The sequence below is a fragment of the Arachis stenosperma genome, chromosome 6, assembly GCF_014773155.1.
Source record: "Arachis stenosperma cultivar V10309 chromosome 6, arast.V10309.gnm1.PFL2, whole genome shotgun sequence".
In the NCBI taxonomy this organism is placed as follows: domain Eukaryota; kingdom Viridiplantae; phylum Streptophyta; class Magnoliopsida; order Fabales; family Fabaceae; genus Arachis; species Arachis stenosperma.
This window is the reverse complement of record NC_080382.1, coordinates 12,418,500-12,443,819: the sequence shown is the minus strand read 5'-3', so window position 1 is coordinate 12,443,819 and position 25,320 is coordinate 12,418,500.

The following is a 25,320-nucleotide window of genomic DNA, read 5'->3' as shown; positions in this document are numbered from 1 at the left end:
GCTAAAATGAGAATAAGTTGGTTAAGCATAGGCTCAAAATTGGCTAACAATGGAGAGTAAAAGGTAGGCTATTTGGGTAAGTGGGCGAATGAAATAATGGCCTCAATCATACAAATGCATGAATACAAGAAATAAGTGGATATATAGAATAAAGCAAATCAAAGATCACAATCATAGATAGAGAACAATTTCACACAAGAATGGAAAATAAGTGGTTATAAAATGTAACCACATCAATAGGCTCAAGTCTCACAAGCTTGTGTTCTTAATTCAATACATGCTTCACAAAGTAAGAATTCAAGCAAGTTTCACCAAAAATTTTCTTCAATCAATTGGGTTGGTGCCCTATAATTAAATTTCTTGGGAAATCTCAATATTTGACTAAGCATTGTTGTGATCGAAAAAAAAATCTCAAAAATTTTCCTTAGTTTACCTTTTCTTTTCACTTAAAACACTTTCTTATGCAAAAAAGGGTAACTAAGTTTTTGCAATTCAAAATATGGTTTTTAATCATAACCACAAACTAAAAAAAAAGAAAGATATACAAAGAAAGAAGATATGCAAAAATGTATAAAGAAAGATCCAACTAAAAGTATGGAATCTATCATCCAAAACATCTAAAAATATCCAAAAGCATCAAGAACATCTAAAATCCAAAATAAGCAGTAAAGGTATCCAAAATAAACTCAAAATGCATCAAATATATACAAAGGTATGCAAAGTAAGATAACTAGGAAAATGGCTAAAATGTTCACTAGTCCTCTAATGATGCTACCGGTGACCTCCCCACACTTAAGATCAAGCATCGTCCTCGATGCTAAACCGGAGGATCAGTGGAAGGTACAATGGTAGGAGCTGAATCTGTCTGAGGCTGTGGGACCGGCTCCTCATGGGGCTGCTGAATCTCTGTGGTGTCAGGAGCGGCTGGAGGTGCATCCTGCTGAGTCGGCGTATCCGCATCCTCCTCCTGATGATCCTGCTCATCGGAGGCCGGAGAGTCTGGAAGTGGAGGTAACTCAGCGCCGAGGGAGATGAGTGCCTGATCCATCCGGTCCAGTCGGTGCCTGACATGGTGCCTCTCGCGCTCCAAGAACCGAAACAGGCGCTGGACCAATAGATAAGTCGGCTCAGGTGCTGAAGGAGGAGCTGTCGAAGGAGATGGAGCTGCTGCTGTGGAAGAAGACGGGGCTGCTGTAGGGGCTGAAGGTCCAGCTGTCCCTACTACTGCTCTAGCCCGAGACCGGCGTCTAGCTGGGGGCTTCTCGTGCACCTAACCACCCCAAGGGATAGTAACCTCCTTGTCAGCGTTATCTGGGGGTTGTGGTATCATATCATCATCTGACCAGGGGACCTCAGCCAGGGCGGCCATACTGGTGACTAAAGTAGGGAACGGAAGGAGGCCACGAATATGTGCTCGCCACATACACTGTCGGATCAATCGAGGAAAATAGACCTCCTTCCCCTCCATAACACACCCAATCAGAAGTAACATCTCCATAGGGATCTCAGAGAAGTGAGTGGTGGGCAAGACATAGTGGGCAAATATCATCTGCCAAGTCTTGGCCTCTCTAGTCAGATGAGCAAAGAGCATCCCTTTAGGCTTAGTGTTGTTCGCATCCATGACCCAAGTAGCATCTGGTAAACCAATCACGCGCCTCAGCGCCTCATAGTCAAAGGTCATGCTGTGGATAGCGATCTCAGCCTGCTGATGAGCGCAAGTGCCATCAGGAAGATGTCGGCACTGCAATGCCTCCTCTATAGCAGTCTCAGTAATCATAACCTCTTTACCCCTCAACTGAACTGAATCCAAAGTGGGACGGAAGAAGTTGCAATAGAATTCCTTCACCCAAGAGATGTTGATGTCACCCAAATCTCTGTCAACAAAATCCAACCCCAACTCTAGGATCCGACTAGTAATTGACCATCTCACATCATTGGGAAGGACAAGTTTCTTCTCGGTATTTAGTTTCGTCGTCCGATACTTAGACAAGCGGAGCTCACAGTAAAGATTGGGAAACTTGGTTGGATTGGTAGAAGGTAGCAACTGATTTTTCTTTTCTTCATCATTCAAAGGATTTTTAGCATAGTTCTTGTAAATGGAGGGAATAGAGGGTGTAGAATGTTTTCTTTTCTTGGAGGTAGTGGCTATAGCTTTCCCCTTATCCGACATCCTGAAAAAGACAATTATGATAGGAATTAAGCATGTAGCACATAGCAATTAAAAGCAATTTCAAGATGTAAGATGAATGACAAGCAATCATGATGTGAAATGAACTTGAAACATAGACAGCAAGTAAGAACAGAAAACATAGCCATAGACCAAGAATTCAATGTTTCAAACAATATGCACAATTCTTAAGGAATAGGTATGTTCATCATCATGACTCAAAAGAATGGTTAAAAGGTTAAAATGCAAGTGAAAGTGAAGTTGGTAAGTAAAGAAGTCAGTGAGTTAGAAAAGTGAAGTTAGAAATTAGTAATATGATGGAAGATGAACCTAACAAGCATACGAATCATGTTCACAATCATGAGGGTATGGACATAACAGAATTCGCTTTCACAAGAATTGGTGCAGTAAGCACTAGAAAGTGAATGTACAACTATAAACAATTAGAAATCGAATTTGAAAGAAATAAGAAGTTGCACATAGAAGTACACCAACACTTGTGAAGGAATGAGAATGGGTATACAGAGTGTTGGGCAATTCTTGATTCCATTAGGCCAATGCCGATCCCAGGAGTCAAATAGAAACGGAAATTAGCCCGCTATGAACTTAGTGTGCATTAAGCAAAGGTTTAGAAAATGTATATGCCAAGTTCAATTTGTCAATAGAAATTAGAAGGAAAAATAGTTCTTGAAAATTGGGCAGCATTCCGGCTTAAAATTGGATGTTCCCGGATAGCAAAATGGCACAAATAGCAAGAAAGCAACATCAATTAAGCACAGCAGTAGTGGTGCAGCAGTCAGGCACCAAGAAGTGCATAAAAATCAGTCCAAAATCAACATACAACATCCACATAGGCAAACAGCAAATATGCACAAACGGAGTACTTATCAGGCCTAGAATCCTCTATCCAGTCCTAGCTACCTAACAGCAATTATTTCTAACTAATCCTAACATGCAAAATTCCAATGCTAACTAACTAATAGAAAATTAACAGTAGCTAACAGAATCAAACAATTAATAACAAACAGACTTTGAGCAGGAACCTGGGAGCGGGGAAGAACTGAAAACTGGAGAAGGGAATTAGCGTCGGAACAGAAGCAACAGAGTCAGCGATTCGCGCCGCCGTGGACGGTGGCGGTGGAGATGGCGGCAGCTGCGGCGGCGTGTGATTTGTCCAAAAGGAGAAAGGGAAGAGAGGTAGAGGATGGTGACAGGGGGAAGAAGAGGGATGATAGGGAAAGGCAGAGGGGTGGTTGGCGACAGCGGCACCGCTATTAGTGGCGGAGATGATGATGGTTGCAGAAGAAGAAAATGGTGAGGAGAAGAAGAGAGAGTGCGCGACTGCGCAATGCTCTTCGCGTATTAGGGTTACCCTATTTTTGCATCGGCGCGAGCACGTACCTTGCGCGTCCGCGTACATTGATGAAACTAGGGACCCACGCGTGAGCGTACAGCGCGCTCAAGCGCGGATGGGCAAACTATACAAGGGCGCGTGCGCGTACAGCGCGCGCACGCGTACATGGTGTTGGGCTGGAGGCTTAGAGTGGGCTTGACGCACGCCTAACTCTCTGGGCAAAGGCCTGGAGTGGCATCATCATATAAGGGACGCGCGCGCGGCAAGCGCGCGTTCGCGTATATTGGTAATTTATCCTAGGGCGCGCTAGCACGATGCGTGCGCTCGCGTCTGTTCCTCTATTTAGCATATGGGCGCGCGCGCGTCAAGTGCGCGTCCGCGCAAGTTGAGTTGGGCTAGGGGCTTAAAATTGGCCCAGGTCCAGCACAACTCTCTGGTGATTGGCGCAAGATTTTGTAGCAGCAGATCAACGCGGACGCGGCAGGTGCGCGTCCGCGTGCACTTCCTTGTTCTTGTGATCGGCGCGCACGCACGTAGTGCACGTCAGCGTGGGTTGTGTTGGGCTCAGGGCATAGTGTTTGCCCAAAAGAGGCCCAACTCTCTGGAATGTGGGTGATGGTGCGTCCACTCATGGACGCGTGCGCGTACAGCGTGCGCGCGCGTCCACTCCCCCTCTCTTTTTTGTTTTTTTTTGTTTTTTTTAAGCAGAAAAATTGTGCTCAAGTGCTCCCTATACTGCTCACAACTTTTTATTCAATCAACCATCATACAATTCACAAAAATGCAATTTGATATTATTCATCTACTACTAAACACAACATACATGTGACTAAGTTAACAATTAAGATGTACAACCAAATTTTTATAAAACATCTACCTACAATGGCAACTCAAATCACTTATTAAGCACAGTTAAAAGAGAGTGGAAAGAGTTTACCATGGTGGGGTGTCTCCCACCTAGCACTTTTTTTTAAGTCCTTAATTTGGACATGTTGAAAGACTCATTATTATGGTGGCTTGTGCTTGTACTCATCCTTGAATCTCCAAGGATCTTTGCTTCTCAATTGGTTGACAGAATTTCCAACCGTCTTCACCAAGCTTGGGCAAAGTTCTGCCCAAGATATGAGATCCCATAGTTGGTCTTCACATAGCGAACCGAGATCCCATATCTTATCTTCACACCCATCCGTTAGTTGAGTTTCATGATTTTTCCGTACGGGTGGTTGACCTGCTTGTGGTCGGCATATAGAATTCTCTTTATTCCACCACTGCTTCCTTCTAGACCCATATAAGGTGATTTTTGTTCCATCCCCATTCCTATACCTTAGAGTCTTGGCCTTTATGATTTTTATACCGAATTTCCAACCACTACACAACTCATTCGTACTTTGAATTCCACAAAGAGCTCTAAGTTGCCCATCATTTTCAATTAACCCATATTCAAGCGAGAAGTTGAAGCTTAGAAATAGAGATTTTACCCACTTAAATGTTGTATCGGATGGTAACTTGGGAAGGGAGGCTTCCCCACACTTAGACGATGCAAGGTCTACTTCCTTGTGCTCTTCTTTGTGTATTTGCACCTCTTTGCGAGCTTCCTCGATTTCAGCCTTTTCCTTTTTATCACATGGCTTGGTGTTGTCTTCAAGAACTTTGATTTCGTGCCTAATGGGGGTTGATTCAATTTTAGATAGGAAGTCATTGATGAATAAATCCATTTCTTGGTCAACCTCTTCATATTCTTCAATTTCGATATACACCATGCCAACGTTTTCCTCTTGGTAGCTCTCTTTCTCATTGCTCACCAAGGGTAAGGGAGGTTGTGCACACTCTTCTATAATTTCAACTCCATGTCCAATGGGAGAGGATTCCATTGTAGAGAGAAATTCACCCATGATTGAATCCATCTCTTGATAAGCCTCTTCCAAGTCTCCAACGATGATATGCCTTGGAGGTTGCGCACCTTCCTCAATATCACTATCAAGCTTTTTGGAAGAGTGCTCCATGATGCTACATTCCCATGGACTTTCAACATCTCCTAAGTCTTCAACCACTTCTCCCTTTTCTTCAATGATCATAGGCTCCTCCAAATGTTCTAACACAAAATTTGATTCCTCCTTCTCCACCAAATTTTCCAATTTCTCCTTTGTGCTTTGCTCTTCTTTTGACTTTTCTCATGTGGTTACGGAAGTACCTTGAGTGTTCAAGCATTGGTGGGCTAAAGTATGCACCACCTTAGTCAAATTGGTCACAAACTCAAGTGTATCCCGCTTCATGGCTTCTTGTCCTTGAAGTAACAAAGTGAGAGGATCATCTATTGGGGCTTGTGGTGGGTAGGAAGGTTCATTGTATTGGAGAGAGGGTTCATAATAGGAAGGTGGTTCTTCTTGGTACGGTTATGGAGATTGTGTGTATTGAGGTGGTTCTTGGGAGTAATCTTAATGAGGTTGTGGTGGTTCTAAAGGTTCTTGCTCATAATGATCATAAGAGTATGGCATGGATGATTGGTGATATGGTGAATATGGATCATAGGGTGGTGTTTGGTAATGAAAGGCTTGTGAGAATGGTTGAGGTTCATGTTGAGGATGAGATTCATAGGCATATGGTGGTGATTCTTGAAAGTCACAAGGAGATTCACCATAGCCATTGGATTGATATGCATCATGGAATGGCTCTTCTTCAGAGTGCATTGGTGGAGGTTGTTGCCATGAAGATTGATCATATGCATATGGCTCCTCCCACCTTTGAGTGTCCCATCCTTGATACACATCCTCATTGAAGCTCTCATCACCTACAACATAATTAGAACCAAACTCATAGCCAAAGTGAGAATTCATAATGGAAAAACAAAATAAAACTAACAAAAATTAAGAAAGGAACAAAAGATAAACCTATTCACACTATTCACATATGTACAATAACCAATAACATAACACCATTGCATCAATCCTCGGCAACGGCGCCATTTTGATGATTGGATTTTTGACGGTTTAGAATTTCACTAATGAAATCTCGTTGTAAAGTATAGTTTCTAAACCAAACAATAATCCTTTCATACAAAAAGTTATTTGTCACTAGTACAAACCCCTAAAATTTATAAACCGAAGTATTGGACCTCGGGTCGTTCTCCCTAGGATTTACAATAAAGTGTCTTGTTATTGGTTGTGAGTTATTTTGGGGTTTTGATAAGAGGCATGAAAGATAAATGGCAAGAAAGTAAACTAATGGCTAAAAAGGTCTTGGCAAGGGTTGGTGGTCAAGGAGTTCTATCCTAATCACTAACCTCAATATGAGAATTGGCAAGGATTAATCTCATTAAATCATCCTCTAACTAATAGTAAAGGAAAGTCAAATGAGCTATATCAATCCTAGTCCATAAGTCCTAACTCTCCACTAATTCAATTAGTGAGAACTAGAGTCAATGGCTCCCAATCATCAATTACTTGGGCATTAGTAATTCAAGAGGTCCTAAATTACCTTTCCAAGCCAAGAGTATAAAATTCTACTCTAAAATCCAACCAAGCATTTCATCAAACACTTGGAAGGCACAAAAGAAAAGCATAGTAAATTGACAAAAGGAATTAATTCTAACTACAATAGAATACAAAGAATTAACAACAACAATCAAGGAAATCACAATTATCATGAATTACCTCAAATTGCATTATTGAAAGAGAACAAATGAACAACAATCCATCCAAAACAAAATGAAGAATTACAATTATTAAAGCATCTCACTAGAATGAGGAAGAGGAGAAGATTAAGATTTGATAGAGGAGAAGTGGATTAAAGCATGAATTAAACCTAGATCTAAGAAGAGAGATTAACCTAAACCTAATCCTAATTCTAGAGAGAAGTGAGAGCTTCTCTCTCTAAACTAACTCTAACTAATCCTAATTATGCTATATGGTAGAATGATGCTAATTCTTCCCCCTTCCCCTTTATCCTTGATCCTTTTTATTCCTTAGCAGTAATTGGCGCCAAAATGGGTTCAGAAAACCCCCAAATCGCCAGGCACGTGTTCCTTTAATGAAGTCATGTGCGGGCTTCGACGCGTGCGTGCACGGTACGCGTGCGCGTCCCTGGCCGATTCTGCAATGTGCGCGCAAGCGCCTTGTGCGCGTGCGCGTGCATGGCCGAGATCAATTCTTTGTCTTTTGTGCTTCTCTCCACTTGCATGCTTCCTTCCTTGCTCCTTTGATCCATGTCTAGCCTATCTCAACCTGAGATTACTAGCAAACACATCAAGGCATCTTATGGAATCAAAGAGGAATTAGAATTCATTAAAACAAGGCTTAAAAGGCATGTTTTTACACTTAAGCACAAATACGGAAGAGATTACAAAACCATGCTAATTCATAGGTTAAATGCGAGAAAAGGTAATCAAAATACTCTAAATTCAATACAAGATAAACCCTAAAAATGGGGTTTATCACGCCGTTGTCAGAGATTGACTGTGATTAACAACTATTAGTTGTTTGATTGCTTAAATTAGGCGTTTTAGTTGTAATTTTATTTAAATTTCGTTTTATTATTTTTGAAAAAAAAAACAAAAAAATAAATAATTAATATTAATTTTTCCCCTTTATAAATATTTTTTTTTCTTTTAGTTAGTTTTATTTTAGTATCATTAATTTTTATTTTTTAATTTTTTTTCTTTATATTTTTACTCGTTTTCGTTTCCCACCCCTGTCCCCGTTTTAATTTTTTTTATTTCTTTTAACTTTTGAAAATTTTTTTAGAGCCTTAGTCTGTTTTTTTACTTTCCTTTTTATTTTTAATTTTTTTATTTTGATTCTGTTCTTTTCATTATTTTTTTCTCTTTTTTTTTCCTTTTATATTTATTAGTTTTATTTTATTTCTGTTTTTAATTTCAAAAAAATATTTTACTTAAATAAATAAATAGCATTAATATTTTTTTCTTAATTTCTGAAATTAAGTTTGGTGTTTTCTAATTAGTTTTATTTTAATTTTTCTTATTTTAATTTTTAGAATTTTGTTCTGTCTTCTTTACTTTCCTGTTTACCATATGGTGCGTTTAATCCTTTTTGGTGTTTTGTACTAAGGAAAAATAATGGAGAGAGATCACATAGGTTACTACTCACACCCTAGTAGTGATTCATATTATGGTGGATGGAGGAACTATCCAAATTTTGGTTGACAAAGTCAAAACCAAAGAAACTTCAATGCTCCATGTTCCAACTATCAAGAGCCACCACCTCCATATTCATACCAAGAATCACCGCCTCCCTATTCATACCAAGAACCATCCTCTTTTTACACTTATCAAGAACCATCATCTCCTTCTTACGCATATCAAGAGCCACTATCTCCTTATCCATCTCAAATACCATCAGATCTCGAGCTTCTCATGAAAGAATTTCTACATGATATAAAGACAAGTGTCAAAAATGTAGAGAAATATGTGCAGACGATGATCAAGAACCAGGAAGAGGAATAAGCAAATTCCTTCCCAAGAGATACAATGTAAGATCCTATGAAGGAAAGTGAGGAAACCAATCAAAGGAGTTTATACTCCAGTGAATTAGAGAACTTTCTACCCTCACATATGGAAGAAGAGGAAGATGCACAACCTCCCATGTCCTTGGTAAGCAACGAAGAAGAGATTGAATTAAAAGAAAGCTACCAAGAGAAAGAGATTGAAATTGAGGAAGCTTGCAAAGAGGTAGAAGAATTCAAAGAAGAACACAAGGGGGTGGAGCTTGCAAGACCCCTTCCAAAGCCATCACCATCCAATACAACATTCAAGTGGGTAAAATTTCTATCCTTAACCTTTACTTTCCAACTTGAATATAGGATACTGAAGACGGATGGTCAACTTAGAGCTCTTTGTGGCATTAAGAGTAAGAGGAAGATGGTTAGTGGCAAGAGTTGTCAAGCAAGGTTCAATATGGTTGCATGCTCCAAATTGAAGTGCAAGGATTGGTGTAGAGCTCAATTGAATGGGTCTAGAAGATTGTTTGGATGTCTCTGTGAGAATTCAGATTGCTTGCCACCCGGTGGGAACAATGGTGATCCACAAGGAGACGGGTATAAAAGCAAGGTTTGGGACCCTGGGATTCATTCCCACAATCAACACTCTTGGGGCCTTGTCACTTGCTTCAACTTGCTCAAAGGTGTTATGCGCCTAGTTTGGGATCCCGGTGACCATTGGAATTACAAATATTGGTGGATATTCCTGGATCAGTACAAGCACAAGCCACCATGACAAGGAGCTCACTACATGTCTAACTTAAGGACTTTAACTAAAAGTGCTTGGTGGGAGACAACCCACCGTGGTATGATCGTTCCTTTTCATTCTTAGTTATTTTTGTAGTAGTAGTTTTCTTATTTATTTGATTTTTATTGAGTTCTTACTAATTTTCTGATCATGCAGCTATTTTAGAACAGGAACCGGAAAAAAAAGAGAGAAGAGGAGCACATGACGTGCAAGCGTCGCTGACGCGTACGCGTCATATGTATGTGCGTGAAAAATAAAATTTGACAGAGAGTTGTGCGGGAGTGGAGCAAGAATGATGCCTCTAGCACAAACAAACACACGCGTACGCGTACGCGTACCCCACGCGTACGCGTGACCTAAAAAATTGACGTAAAAGTGTGTTTGGGCAGAAAGTTATGCTGGCTTGGGGAAGAAAGTGTGCTAGAGGCACAAAATTGACCACGCATACGCGTCCCTGACGCGTCCGCGTTATTTGCAAAAATGGCCATCCACGCGTGCGCATGTATGATGCGCACGCGTCGTATGAAATTGTTGGTTCCCAAGCCACACGAACAGAGAGTTGCGCGTGCACGCGGTTGGATTCGCGCAAATTGCACAAAACCAAGGGCACGCGATGCGTGCCTGACGCGTACGCGTCATTAAGAAAATTCCGTGACCCACGCGTACACGTACTGCACGCATACGCGTTGCTTGCGCCGCACAACTCCACTAGTTCGCCGCCCAAGTTTTAATTTTCTTTTCCCCTCTCCCAATCCTAATTCTCTCTTGTTCTTTTATCCTTTTCTTTTTCTTTCATAATATTTGTCTCTTTCTATTTTCAGTTCTTCTTTGCTTGAGGACAAGCAAACCTTTAAGTTTGGTGTTGATGCTTCGTTTAAGGGTTTTCTGTTTATTCCTATGGCACAAAAAGGGAGGCAAATTATCTTCACTGAGGAGCACAACCTGAATAATAAAGCAACCGCTAGGATAACTGATGAGCGGATAATTTATACGCTTTTTGGCATTGTTTTTAGGTAGTTTTTAGCAAGTTTGAGCTACTTTTAGGGATGTTTTCATTAGTTTTTATGTTAAATTCACATTTCTGGACTTTACTATGAGTTTGTGTGTTTTTCTGTGATTTCAGGTAAATTCTGGCTGAAATTGAGGGACTTGAGCAAAACTCTGAAAAAGGCTGACAAAAGGACTGCTGATGCTGTTGGAATCTGACCTCCCTGCACTTGAAATGGATTTTCTGGAGCTACAGAACTCCAATTGGCGCGCTCTCAACGGCGTTGGAAAGTAGACATCCAGAGCTTTCCAGCAATATATAATAGTCCATACTTTATTCGAAGAATGACGACGTAACTTGGCGTTGAACGCCAAGTACATGCTGCTGTCTGGAGTTAAACGCCAGAAAAACGTCATGATCCGAGTTGAACGCCCAAACACGTCATGACTCGGAGTTCAACTCCAAGAGAAGCCCCAGCTCGTGGATTGATCAAGCTCAGCCCAAGCATACACCAAGTGGGCCCCGGAAGTGGATTTATGTATCAATTACTTACTCATGTAAACCCTAGGAGCTAGTTTATTATAAATAGAACATTTAACTATTGTATTAGAAGTCTCTGATCATTCGGTCTTTTGACCACATGGGGGCTGGCCATTCGGTCATGCCTGAACCTTTTACTTATGTATTTTCAACGGTGGAGTTTCTGCACACCATAGATTAAGGGTGTGGAGCTCTACTGTACCTCAAGTATTAATGCAATTCTATTTTCTTTTATTCAAATCTCTCTTATTCTTATTCCAAGATATTCATTCGTACCCAAGAACATGATGAATGTGATGATAAGTAACCCTCATTATCATTCTCACTTATGAACGCACGTGATTGATAACCACTTCCGTTCTACATGCAACCGAGCTTGAATGTGTATCTCTTAGATTCCCCAACAGAATTTTCGTGGTATAAGCTAGATAGATGGCGGCATTTATGAGGATCCGGAAAGTCTCACCTTGTCTGTGGTATTCCGAGTAGGATCCTGGGAATCCGGAAAGTCTAACCTTGTCTGTGGTATTCCGAGTAGGATTCCGGTAATGAATGACTGTGACGTACTTCAAACTCGCAAGTGCTGGGCGTTAGTGACAGACGCAAAAGAATCAAGGGATTCTATTCCAGTAGGAGCGGGAACCAACCAGTGATTAGCCGTGCTGTGACAGAGTGCGTGAGCGTAGTTTTCACTGCGAGGATGGGATGTAGCCATCAACCATGGGTGATGCCTCCAGACGATTAGCCATGCGAGTGACAGCCGCAGAGGATCATTTTTCCGAGAGGATTGAAAGTAGCCACCGCTGATGGTGAACCCCTATACACAGCTTGCCATGGAAAGGAGTAAGAAAGACTGAGTTGAAGCAGTAGGAAAGTAGGCGTCCCTGAGCCATACAGTATCTCCATATGCTTATCTGAAATTCCCACCAATGAATCTGCATAAGTATTCTATCCCTTTTATTATTTCTACTTTCTTATTTCTATTTTCGAAACCCAAACTATTTTATCTGCCTAACTGAGATTTACAAGGTAACCATAGCTTGCTTCATACCAACAATCTCTGTGGGATCGACCCTTACTCACGTAAGGTTTATTACTTGGACGACCCAGTACACTTGCTGGTTAGTTGAACGGAGTTGTGTCCACTCGTGCCAATTTCTAAATTCCATAATTTTACAAGGAGTGCAACTAAAAGAATAAGGATCACAATTTCGTCCACCAAGTTTTTGGCGCCGTTGCTGGGGATTGTTCGAGTATGGACAACTGACGGTTCATCTTGTTGCTCAGATTAGGTAATTTTCTTTTCAAAAATCTTTTTCAAAATTTTTCTTTTCTTTTTCGTTTTTCTAACCATGTTTTTCGAAAAAAAAAATCAATAAAAATCCAAAAAAATTAGAAAATCATAAAAATAAAAAATATTTTGTGTTTCTTGTTTGAGTCTTGTGTTAATTTTTAAGTTTGGTGTCAATTGCATGCTTTTAAAATTTTTCTTGCATTTTTTCGAAAATCTCATACATTCATAGTGTTCTTCATGATCTTCAAGTTGTTCTTGACAAGTCTTCTTGTTTGATCTTGATGAATTCTTGTTTTGTATTGTTTGTTGTTTTTCATGTGCATCTTTGCATTCATATTTTCCATGCATTAAAAATTTCTAAGTTTGGTGTCTGGCATGTTTTCTTTGCATCAAAAGTTTTTCAAAATTATGTTCTTGATGTTCATCATGATCTTCATAGTGTTCTTGGTGTTCATCTTGACATTCATAGCATTCTTGCATGCATCTTGTGCCTTGATCCAAAATTTTCATGTTTTGGGTCATTTTTGTGTTTTTCTTTAAAAATTCAAAAATAAAAAAAAAATATCTTTTCCTTATTTTCCTCCAAATTTTCGAAATTTTGGTTTGACTTGGTCAAAAATTTTTAAAATTAGTTGTTTCTTACAAGTCAAGTCAAAATTTCAATTTTAAAAAAATCTTATCTTTTCAAAATCCTTTTCAAAAATCATATCTTTTTCATTTTTTGCTCTATTTTTCGAAAATTTTAAAAATATTTTTCAAAATATTTTCAAAATCTTTTTCTTATCTTTATATCTAATTTTCGAAAATTAGCTAACAATTAATGTGATTGGTTCAAAAATTTGAAGTTTGTTACTTTCTTGTTAAGAAAGGTTCAATCTTTAAGTTCTAGAATCTTATCTTGTAGTTTCTTGTTAGTTAAGTCATTTTAAAAAAAAAAATTAAATCTTTTTCAAAATATCTTTTTCTTAAAATTCTTATCTTTTTATCTTATCCTTTTCAAAAATTTTATCTTTTTCAAAATTTGATTTCAAAATATCTTATCTAACCTCCTATCTTCTTATCTTTTCAAAATTTGATTTTAATATCTTTTTCAACTAACTCTTTGACTTTTTGTTTGTTTCTTATCTTTTTCAAAACCACCTAACTACTTTTTCCTCTCTAATTTTCGAAAATATCTCACCCCTTTTTCAAAAATTCTTTTTAACTAACTAATTGTTTCAAGTTTTAATTTCAATTTTAATTCATCTTTAATTTTCGAAAATACTAACCCCTTTTTCAAAAATTATTTTCGAAATTCTCTCCCTCTCTTCTCCTCTTCTATTTAATTATTTAATTACTAACACTTCTCTTCACCTCTCTTCATCCAAAAATCCGAATCCATCCTTCTTCATTCTTCTACCCCTTTCTCTTTCTACTAACATAAAGGAATCTCTATACTGTGACATAGAGGATTCCTCTTTCTTTTCTTGTTTTCTTCTCTTTCATATGAGCAGGAACAGGGAAAAAGGCACTCTTGTTGAAATTGATCCAGAACCTGAAAGGACTCTGAAGAGAAAATTAAGAGAACTAAATTACAACAATCCAGAAATAACCTTTCAGAAATTTCGAACAAGAGAAGATGGCAGCCGAAAATATAATAATATGCAAGGAAATGCTTGGTGACTTCACAAGCCAACGTCCAAGTTTGATGGAAGAAGCATCTCCATTCCTGCCATTGGAGCCAATAACTTTGAGCTTAAGCCTCAACTAGTTGCTTTAATGCACAAACTGCAAGTTTTATGGACTCCATCTGAAGATCCTTATCAGTTTTTAACTGAATTCTTGCAGATCTGTGAGACTGTAAAGACGAATGGAGTTGATCCTGAAGTCTACAGACTCATGCTTTTCCCTTTTGCTGTAAGAGACAGAGCTAGAATATGGTTGGATTCACAACCTAAAGATAACCTGGACTCCTGGGATAAGCTGGTCACTGCCTTCTTAGATAAATTCTTTCCTCCTCAAAAGCTGCGCAAGCTGAGAGTGGATGTTCAAACCTTCAAACAAAAAGATGGTGAATCCCTCTATGAAGCTTGGAAAAGATACAAGCAGCTGACCAAAAGATGTCCATCTGACATGTTTTCAGAATGGACCCTATTAGATATATTCTATTATGGGCTCTCTGAATTTTCGAAAATGTCATTGGACCATTCTGCAGGTGGATCTATTCACCTGAAGAAAATGCCTGAAGAGGCTCAAGAACTCATTGACATGGTTGCAAACAACCAATTCATGTATACCTCTGAGAGGAATTCTGTGAACAATGGGATACCTCAGAAGAAAGGAGTTCTTGAAATTGATGCTCTGAATGCCATATTGGCTCAGAACAAAATGTTGACTCAACAGGTTAACATAATCTCTCAAAATCTGAATGGATTGCAACATGCATCCAACAGTACTAGAGAGGTAGCTTCTGAAGAAGCTTATGATCCTGAGAACCCTGCCATGGCAGAGGTTAATTACATGGGTGAACCTTATGGAAACACCTATAACCCATCATGGAGAAATCATCCAAATTTCTCCTGGAAGGATCAACAAAAGCCTCAACAAGGCTTTAACAATGGTGGACGCAATAGGCTAAGCAATAGCAAGCCATATCCATCATCTTCTCAGCAACAGACAGAGAATTCTGAACATAACACTTCTAACTTAGCCAATATAGTCTCTGATCTGTCAAAAGTCACTTTCAGTTTCATGAATGAAACAAGATCCTCTATTAGAAATTTGGAGGCACAAGTGGGCCAGCTGAGCAAGAAAGTCATTGAAACTCCTCCCAGTGTTCTCCCAAGTAATACAGAAGAGAATCCAAAAGGAGAGTGCAAAGCCATTGACTTAGTCAATATGGCCGAATGCACAAGGGAGGAAGAGGACGAAAATCCTAGTGAGAAAGACCTCCTGGGACGTCCTTCAAGCAAGAAGGAGTTTCTTATTAAGGATCCAGAGGAATCTGAGGCTCATCTAGAGACCATAGAGATTCCATTAAACCTCCTTCTGCCATTCATGAGCTCTGAAGACTATTCATCCTCTGAAGAGGATGAAGATGTGACTGGAGAGCAAGTTGCTCAATATTTAGGAGCTATCATGAAGCTGAATGCCAAGTTGTTTGGTAATGAGACTTGGGAAAGTGAACCTCCCTTGCTCATTAGTGAACTAGATACTTGGATTCAGAAAACTCTACCTCAAAAGAAACAAGATCCTGGCAAGTTCTTAATACCTTGCACCATTGGCACCATGAGCTTTGAAAAAGCTCTATGTGATCTAGGGTCAGGGTTAAATCTTATGCCACTCTCTATAATGTAGAAGCTAGGGAACATTGAGGTACAACCTGCCTTGTTCTCATTACAATTGGCAGACAAGTCAATGAGACAAGCTTATGGAATAGTAGAGGACGTGTTAGTAAAGGTTGAAGGCCTTTACATCCCTGCTGATTTCATAATCTTAGACACTAGGAAGGAAGAGGATGATTGCATCATCCTTGGAAGACCTTTCCTAGCCACAGCAGAAGCTGTGATAGATGTCAACAGAGGTGAGTTAGTCCTTCAATTGAATGGGGACTACCTTGTGTTTAAGGCACATGGCCATCCCTCTGTGACAAAAGAGAGTAAGCATGAAGAGCTTCTCTCGGTTCAGAGTCAAGAAAAGCCCACACAGTCAAACTCTAAGTTTGGTGTTGTGAGGCCACAACCAAACTCTAAGTTTGGTGTTAAGACCCCATATCCAAACTCTGAGTTTGGTGTTGGGACTACGCTAACATTGACCTGATCACCTTGTGGCTCTATGAGAGCCACTGTCAAGCTATTGACATTAAAGAAGCGCTTGTTGGGAGGCAACCCAATTTTATTTATCTAATTTTTATTTTATTTTGTTTTATTGTTATTTTTGTGTTTTATTAGGTACATGATCATGAGGAGTCACGAAAAAATCAAAAAATTAAAAATAGAAGAAAAAATTTTTCACCTTGGAGGACGCACGGGCTGGCGTTCAACGCCAGTAAGATGCATCTGGCTGGCGTTCAACGCCAGAACAGAGCACCATTCTGGCGCTGAACGCCAGAAACAAGCAACATCCTGGCGCTGAACGCCAGGAATGTGCCTAGAGGAGACAAGCTGGCGTTGAACGCCAGCAACAAGCATGAAACTGGCGTTCAACGCCAGAAACATGCATTACATGGGCGTTGAACGCCTAGAACGTGCACCAATGGGCGTTTGAACGCCAGAATGATGCACGAGGGCATTTTACATGCCTATTTGGTGAAGGAATGGTATTTCTTTTCACCTCAGGATCTGTGGACCCCACAGGATCACCTCAGGATCTGTGGACCCCACAGGATCCCCACCTACCATATTCCCACCTTTCCTCTTAATCCTAATCACACTCTCCTAATCCTAATCTCATTTCACTCTTTCCCATATCACACTTCCCAAGAACCTTCACCAATCACCTCAATTCCTCTTCCCAATTACCCCATTCACCATTCACATCACCCCACTCTTCCCCATAAACCCCATCTACCTTCATAAAATTCAAATTCAATTTCCCACCCCTTCTTCTCCCACATAGCCGAACCTACCTCTATCCCTCTCTACCATATTTTCTTCTTCTTCTTCTACTCTTCTTTTCTTTCTTGCTCGAGGACGAGCAAAATTTTAAGTTTGGTGTGGTAAAAGCATAAGCTTTTTTTGTTTTTCCATTACCATCAATGGCACCTAAGGCCGGAGTATCCTCTAGAAAAGGGAAAGGGAAGACAAAAGCTTCCACCTCCGAGTCATGGGAGATGGAAAGATTCATCTCCAAGAGCCATCAAGACCACTTCTATGATGTTGTGGCAAAGAAGAAGGTGATCCCCGAGGTCCCTTTCAAGCTCAAAAAGAATGAGTATCCGAAAATCCGACATGAAGTCCAAAGAAGAGGTTGGGAAGTCCTAACCAACCCCATGCAACAAGTCGGAATATTGATGGTTCAAGAGTTCTATGCCAATGCATGGATCACTAGGAACCATGATCAAAGTATGAACCCGAATCCAAAGAACTATCTCACAATGGTTCGGGGGAAATACTTAGATTTTAGTCCGGAAAACGTGAGGTTGGCGTTTCACTTGCCTAGGATGCAAGGAGATGAACGCCCCTACACTAGAAGGGTAAACTTTAATCAAAGGTTGGACCAAGTCCTTATGGACATATGTGTGGAAGGAGCTCAGTGGAGAATAGACTCCAAAGGCAAGCCAGTTCAACTAAGAAGACTGGATCTCAAGCCTGTGGCTAGAGGATGGTTAGAGTTCATTCAACGCTCTATCATTCCTACTAGCAACCGATCTGAAGTTACTGTGGATCGGGCCATCATGATCCATAGCATCATGATTGGAGAGGAAGTAGAAGTTCATGAGGTTATCTCCAATGAACTCTACAAAATAGCCGACAAGCCTTCACCCATGGCACGGCTAGCCTTCCCTCACCTTATTTGCCATCTATGTTACTCAGCTGGAGTTATCATAGAAGGAGATGTCTCCATTGAAGAAGACAAGCCCATCACCAAGAAGAGGATGGAGCAAGCAAGAGAAGCTCCTCACGGCCTTCAAGAAGTGCATGAGGAAGCTCATCATCAACAAATCCCTGAGATGCCTCAAGGAATGCACTTTCCTCCCAACAACTATTGGGAGCAACTCAACACCTCCTTAGAAGATTTGAGCCACAATGTGGAACAATTAAGGGTGGAACATCATGAGCACTCCATCATTCTCCAAGAAATAAGAGAAGATCAAAGAGCAATGAGGGAGGAGCAACAAAGGCAAGGAAGAGACATAGAAGAGCTTAAGGACATTGTTGGACCTTCAAGGAGAAGACGCCACTAAAGGTGGATTCATTCCTTGTTCTTTGTTTCTTTCTGTTTTCGGTTTTTAATATTATGTTTATCTATGTTTTGTGTCTCTACTTCATGATCATTAGTATGTAACCATGCCTTAAAGCTATGAATAAAATCCATTAATCCTTCACCTCTCTTAAATGAAAAATGTTTTAATTCAAAAGAACAAGAAGTACATAAAATTCGAATTTATCCTTGAATTTAATTTAATTATATTGATGTGGTGACAATACTTTTTGTTTTCTGAATGAATGCTTGAACAGTGCATATGTCTTTTGATATTGTTGTTTATGAGTGTTAAAATTGTTGGCTCGTTGATGAGCGGATAATTTGTATGCTTTTTGGCATTGTTTTTAGTAGATTTTTGGTATCTTTTAGTTAGTTTTTAGTATATTTTTATTAGTTTTTAATTAAAATTCACTTTTCTGGACTTTACTATGAGTTTGTGTGTTTTCTGTGATTTCAGTATTTTCTGACTGAAATTGAGGGTCCTGAGCAAAAATCTGATCCAGAGACCAAAATGGACTGCAGATGCTGTTGGATTCTGACCTCCCTGCACTCGAAGCAGATTTTCTGGAGCTACAGAAGCCCAAATGGCGCGCTCTCAACGGCATTGGAAACTAGACATCCTGGGCTTTCCAGCAATATATAATAGTCCATACTTTGCCCAAGATTTGATGGCCCAAACCGGCGCTCAAAGTCACCTACAGAAATTCCAGCGTTAAACGCCGGAACTGGCATAAAAATTGGAGTTAAACGCCCAAACTGGCATGAAAGCTGGCGTTAACTCCAGAAAACGTCTCTACACATAAAAGCTTCAATGCTCAGCCCAAGCACACACCAAGTGGGCCCGGAAGTGGATTTTTCTGTCATTTACTCATTTCTGTAACCTTAGGATACTAGTTTACTACATATAGACCTTTTGACTTTGTAATCAGTACCTTATGCAACCTATGACATTTTACACGTTTTCTTCCACAGTATGAGTCTCTAAACCCCATGGTTGGGGTGAGGAGCTCTGCTGTGTCTTGATGGATTAATGCAATTACTACTGTTTTCTTATTCAATCATACTTGCTTCCATTCCAAGATATACTTGTTCTTAACCCGGAGAATGTGATGATCCGTGACAATCTCATCATTCTCAACTATGAACATGTGCCTGACAACCACCTCTGTTCTATCTTAGATTGAGTAGTTATCTTTGGGTTCTTTAATCGGAATCTTCGTGGTATAGGCAGGACCTGATGGCAGCATTCAAGAGAATCCGGAAGGTCTAAACCTTGTCTGTGGTATTCTGAGTAGGATTGAATGATTGAATGACTGTGACGTGCTTCAAACCTGTAATCTACTGGGCGTTAGTGACAGACGCAAAAGAGTGATTCTATTCCGGTAGAGGAGGGAACCAAACCGGTGATTGGCAGCCCTGTGACAGAGTGCGTGCATTAGCTTTCACTGCGCGGATGGGAGGTAGCTGCTGACAACAGTGAAACCCTATACGAGCTTGCCATGGAAGGAGACTTGCGTGTTTGATGAAGAAGACAGTAAGAAAGCAGAGATTCAGAAGATGGAGCATCTCCAAACCTCAACCTATTCTCCATTACTGCAATACAAGTAACCATCACATGCTCTTTTGCTTTTCACAATCAATCCTGATAATTTCTGATCTCCTAACTAAGATTTACAAGATAACCATAGCTTGCTTCAAGCCGACAATCTCCGTGGGATCGACCCTTGCTCACGCAGGTATTACTTGGACGACCCAGTGCACTTGCTGGTTAGTTGTGCGGATTGCAAAAAGTTTTATTGCAATTTTCGTGCACCAAGTTTTTGGCGCCGTGCCGGGGATTGTTCGAGTTTGGACAACTGACGGCTTGTCTTGTTGCTTAGATTAGGACTGTTTTATTTTGTTGGTTTAGAGTCTTTTAGTTGAGTCTAGTTTCAAATTCTAAGTTTGGTGTCATTTGCATGCTTTTGTTTTCTTTTTGATTTCGATTTTTTGCATGTTCTTAGTCCCTTTTTGATTCATAAAAATTCTAAGTTTGGTCCTCTTTGTGTTTTTCCTTTAAAATTTTCAAAAAAATTGGTGTTTGATTTTCAAAAATTTTAAGTTTGGTGTCCTTTTGTGTTTTTCTCTTTCCTCTTTTTAAGAATCAAATCTTTTTCATAAAATTTTTCAATCATATCTCTTAATTGCTGTTTTCAAAATCTTTTCCTTTCTAACTGATTCAGTTTCTCAATTTGCTTTGATCTTATTATTTTAATTTTTGAATTCTCTTTATTTATTTTCCTTTTGTTTTATTTATTTTAATTTTTTTTCGGTTATTTCAAAAAAAAAAAAAACAAACAAAATTTATCTCTTTGCAATTATCATTCCCTTTTGTCCATTATGGACTTAAGTGGAATTAATCAGTCCAAGAGGACTCTGGGTCCTATGCCAACCCCAGTACAGCTGCATATGGGAGTAGCATCTGTGTACCTCCCATCAAAGCAAGCAGCTTTGAGCTAAACCCTCAACTCATTATCATAGTGCAGCAAAATTGCCAGTCCGGTCTTCCAGAGGAAGACCTACTGAGTTTTCTGGCACAGTTCTTACAAATTGCTGACACAATACATGATAAAGAGGTAGATCAGGATGTCTACAGACTGTTACTGTTTCCGTTTGCTGTAAAAGATCAAGCAAAAAGGTGGTTGAGTAACCAACCTACAGCAAGCATAAAGACATGGAAACAGTTATCAGAAAAATTCCTGAATCATTTTTAACCCTCCAAAAAGGATGACCCAGCTAAGGCTGGACATCCAAGGCTTTAAACAGGAGATAATGAATCCCTTTATGATGCCTGGAGAGGTATAGAGATGCTAAGAAATGTCCCTCTGAAATGTTTCAGAGTGGGTACAATTAGACATTTTCCTACTATGGCTTACAGAAAAAGCTCAGATGTCTTTAGACCACTCAGCTGGTGGATCTATACACAGAAAAACAATTGAAGAAGCTCAAGAGCTTATAGACACTGTTGCTAGAACCAATACTTGTATTCTAGCAATGAGTTCGTTCCAAAGGAGGAGGTCATGGCATTAGTCACTGATCCTAATCCTCAGGAACAGATGAATGAGCTCAATCAACAGTTGCTCCTGATGACAGAACATTAGCAGAATTTAAAGAAATGCTCATGATACTAGGTTGCTAACAAGAGCATAGAACTGCAGTTGAATCAAGCAAAACACAAATATCTAAACAAATAACAGAGGAATGCCAAGCAGTTCAATTGAGGAGTGGAAGACCTTGAATGACACTGTTCAAAAGAGTAAAAAGCCAAACAAGAACAATGAAAGAGACAACCAACCCACTGTTCAAAATCCCTCTGAGTACATTGAGAGCCCAGAGAGGAATATGGCGTTCAACGCCAGAAAGGGAAGAAAGCTGGCGTTAAACGCCCATTCCTTGCCCAGTTCTAGCGTTCAAACGCCAGAAAAGGAAGGGAAGTTGGCGTTTAACGCCCAAACTTCACCATTCCTGGCGTCCAAACGCCCAAGGAGGATCAACACTTGAGAGTGCTGATAATTATCCCTCTACAAGCTTCTTCAACCACTTCTGTAAGGAATAAACCTGCAGCATCTAAGGTTGAAGAATATCAAGCCAGATGCCTTATCCTCAGAAACTCCGCAAAGCGAACAGGATAAGCAATTTGCCCGCTTTGCAGACTATTTAAGGACTCTTGAAATAAAGATTCCGTTTGCAGAGGCACTTGAGCAAATACCTTCTTATGCTAAATTCATGAAAGAAATTTTAAGCCATAAGAAGGATTGGAGAGAAACTGAAAAAGTGTTTCTCACTGAAGAATGCAGTGCAGTCATTCTAAAAGCTTACCAAAAGCTTCAAGATCCTGGAAGCTTTCTGATACCATGCACATTGGAAGGCACTTGCACCAAGATAGCTTTATGTGATCTGGAGCAAGCATCAATCTAATACCTGCATCCACTGTCAGAAAGCTTGGGTTGATTGGAGAAGTCAACCAACCAGATGCCTCCAACTTGCTGATGGCTCCATTAACACCCATCAGGCATAATAGAGACATGATTGTCAAGGTTTGGGCCATTTGCCTTCCCACTGACTTTGTGGTGCTGGAAATGGAGGAGCACAAGAATGCAACTCTCATTCTAGAAGACCTTTCCTAGCAACTGTACGAACTCTCATTGATGTACAAAAGGGGGAAGTAACCTTGAGAGTCAATGAGGAGGAGTTTTCAAGTTGAATGCTGTAAAAGCTATTCAGCCATCCAGACACACAAGAGGACTGCATGGACGTTGACATTATTGATTCTCTGGTAGAAGAGATCAATATGCTGAAAGCCTAGAATCAGAGCTTGAGGACATCTTCAAAGATGCTCAACCTGATCAAGAAGAACTAGAGGAAGTAAAGGAATTTTCGAAAATTCCTCAGGAAGGGGATAAACCTCCCAAACCTGAACTCAAACCTCTGCCACCATCTCTGAAATATGCATTTCTAGGAGAGGGTTGACACTTTTCCAGTGATTATAAGCTCTGCTTTAAATTCACATGAAGAGGAAGCACTGATTAAGTGCTAAGGACACACAGACGCTCTTGGGTGGTCCATAATGATCTCAAGGGTATTAGCCCAGCTAGATGCATGCAAGATCCTGTTGGAGGATAATTGCAAATCAGTGGTTCAACCACCAGAGGAGGCTAAATCCTGCCATGAAGGAGTGGTGCAGAAAGAGGTCACTAAATTACTAGAGGCTGGGATTATTTATCCTATTTCTGATAGCCCCTGGTGAGCCCTGTCCAAGTTGTTCCCAAAAAGGGAGGCATGACAGTGGTTCATAATGAAAAAATGAACTGGTTCCCACAAGGACGTCACAGGGTGCGCATGTGTATTGACTACAGAAGGCTCAATACAGCCACCAGAAAGGATCATTTTCCTTTACCATTCATAGACCAAATGCTAGAAAGACTAGCTGGTCATGATTTCTACTGCTTTTTGGATGGCTATTCAGGCTACAACCAAATTGCAGTAGACCCTTAGGACCAAGAGAAAACAGCATTCACCTGCCCTTCAGGCGTGTTTGCCTATAGAGAATGCCTTTTGGTCTGTGCAATGCACCTGCAACCTTTCAGAGGTGCATGCTCTCTATCTTCTCAGATATGGTAAGAATTTCTGGAAGTCTTCATGGATGACTTTTCAGTATATGGAGACTCATTAGCTCCTGTCTTGACCACCTATCACTTGTCCTGAAAAGATGCCAAGAGACTAACCTGGTTTTAAAACTGGGAGAAATGTCACTTTATGGTGACTGAAGGAATTGTCCTTGGCACAAAATTTCAAGCAGGGATAGAGGTGGATAAGGCAAAGGTAGAGGTAATTGAAAAATTACCACCACCTGCTAATGTTAAGGCATCATAAGCTTTCTTGGGCATGCAGGATTCTACAGAAGGTTTATTAAGGATTTTTTCGAAAATTGCCAACCTCTGAGTACCTGCTAGCTGCTGACACTCCATTTATCTTTGATAATGAGTGTCTGCAGGCATTTGAGACCCTGAAAGCTAAGCTGGTCACAGCACCAGTTATCTCTGCACCAGATTGGGCATTACCATTTGAATTAATGTGTGATGCCAGTGATCATGCCATTGGTGCAGTGTTGGGCAGAGGCATAACAAACTTCTGCATGTCATTTACTATGCTAGCCGTGTTCTAAATGATGCACAGAAGAATTACACAACCACAGAAAAGAATTACTTGCAGTGGTCTATGCCATTGACAAGTTTAGATCCTACTTAGTGGGATCAAAGGTGATTGTGTACACTGACCATGCTGCTCTTAATACTTACTCACAAAGCAGGATTCAAAGCCCAGGCTTATCAGATGGTGTTGCTTCTGCAAGAGTTTGATATAGAAATAAGAGACAGAAAAGGGACAGAAAATCAGGTAGCTGATCATCTGTCCAGAATAGAGCCAGTAGTTGGGGCGTCCCTCCCTTCTACTGAGATTTCTGAGACTTTCCCAAATGAGCAATTATTTGCCATTCAGGAAGCTCCATGGTTTGCAGACATTGCAAACTATAAAGCTGTGAGGTTCATACCCAAAGAGTACAGTTACATGCAGAGAAGAAATTAATTTCAGATGCCAATACTACCTTTGGGATGAACCATATCTCTTTAAGAGATGTGCTGACGGAGTGATCCGCAGGTGTGTACCCAGAGAAAAGCACAGAGGATCCTATGGCACTGCCATGGATCACAGTATGGAGGACATTTTGGAAGTGAGCGAACAGCCACTAAAGTCCTCCAATGGCTTCTACTGGCCTACTCTCTATAAAGATTCCCGAGAGTTTGTGCGTAACTGTGACAGTTGCCAAAGAGCTGGTAATCTGCCTCACGGATATGCCATGCCTCACAAGGGATATTAGAGATAGAGTTGTTTGATGTATGGGAATTGACTTCATGGGGCCATTCCCACCATCATACTCAAACACTTACATTCTGGTGGCAGTGGACTATGTATCTAAGTGGGTAGGCAATTGCTACACCCACTAATGATACCAAGACCGTGCTGAAATTCCTCCAGAAAAACATTTTCAGCAGGTTTGGCGTCCCCAGAGTGCTAATCAGTGATGGGGGCACTCATTTCTGCAATAAACAGCTATACTCTGCTATGGTTAGATATGGAATCAGCCATAAAGTGGCAACTCCGTATCATCCACAGACAAATGGGCAAGCAGAGGTCTCTAACAGAGAACTAAAAAGAATCCTGGAATGGACTGTGATGGCCCGAAGAAAGGATTGGGCAAAAAGCTTGGATGATGCTCTGTGGGCATACAGAACAGCAT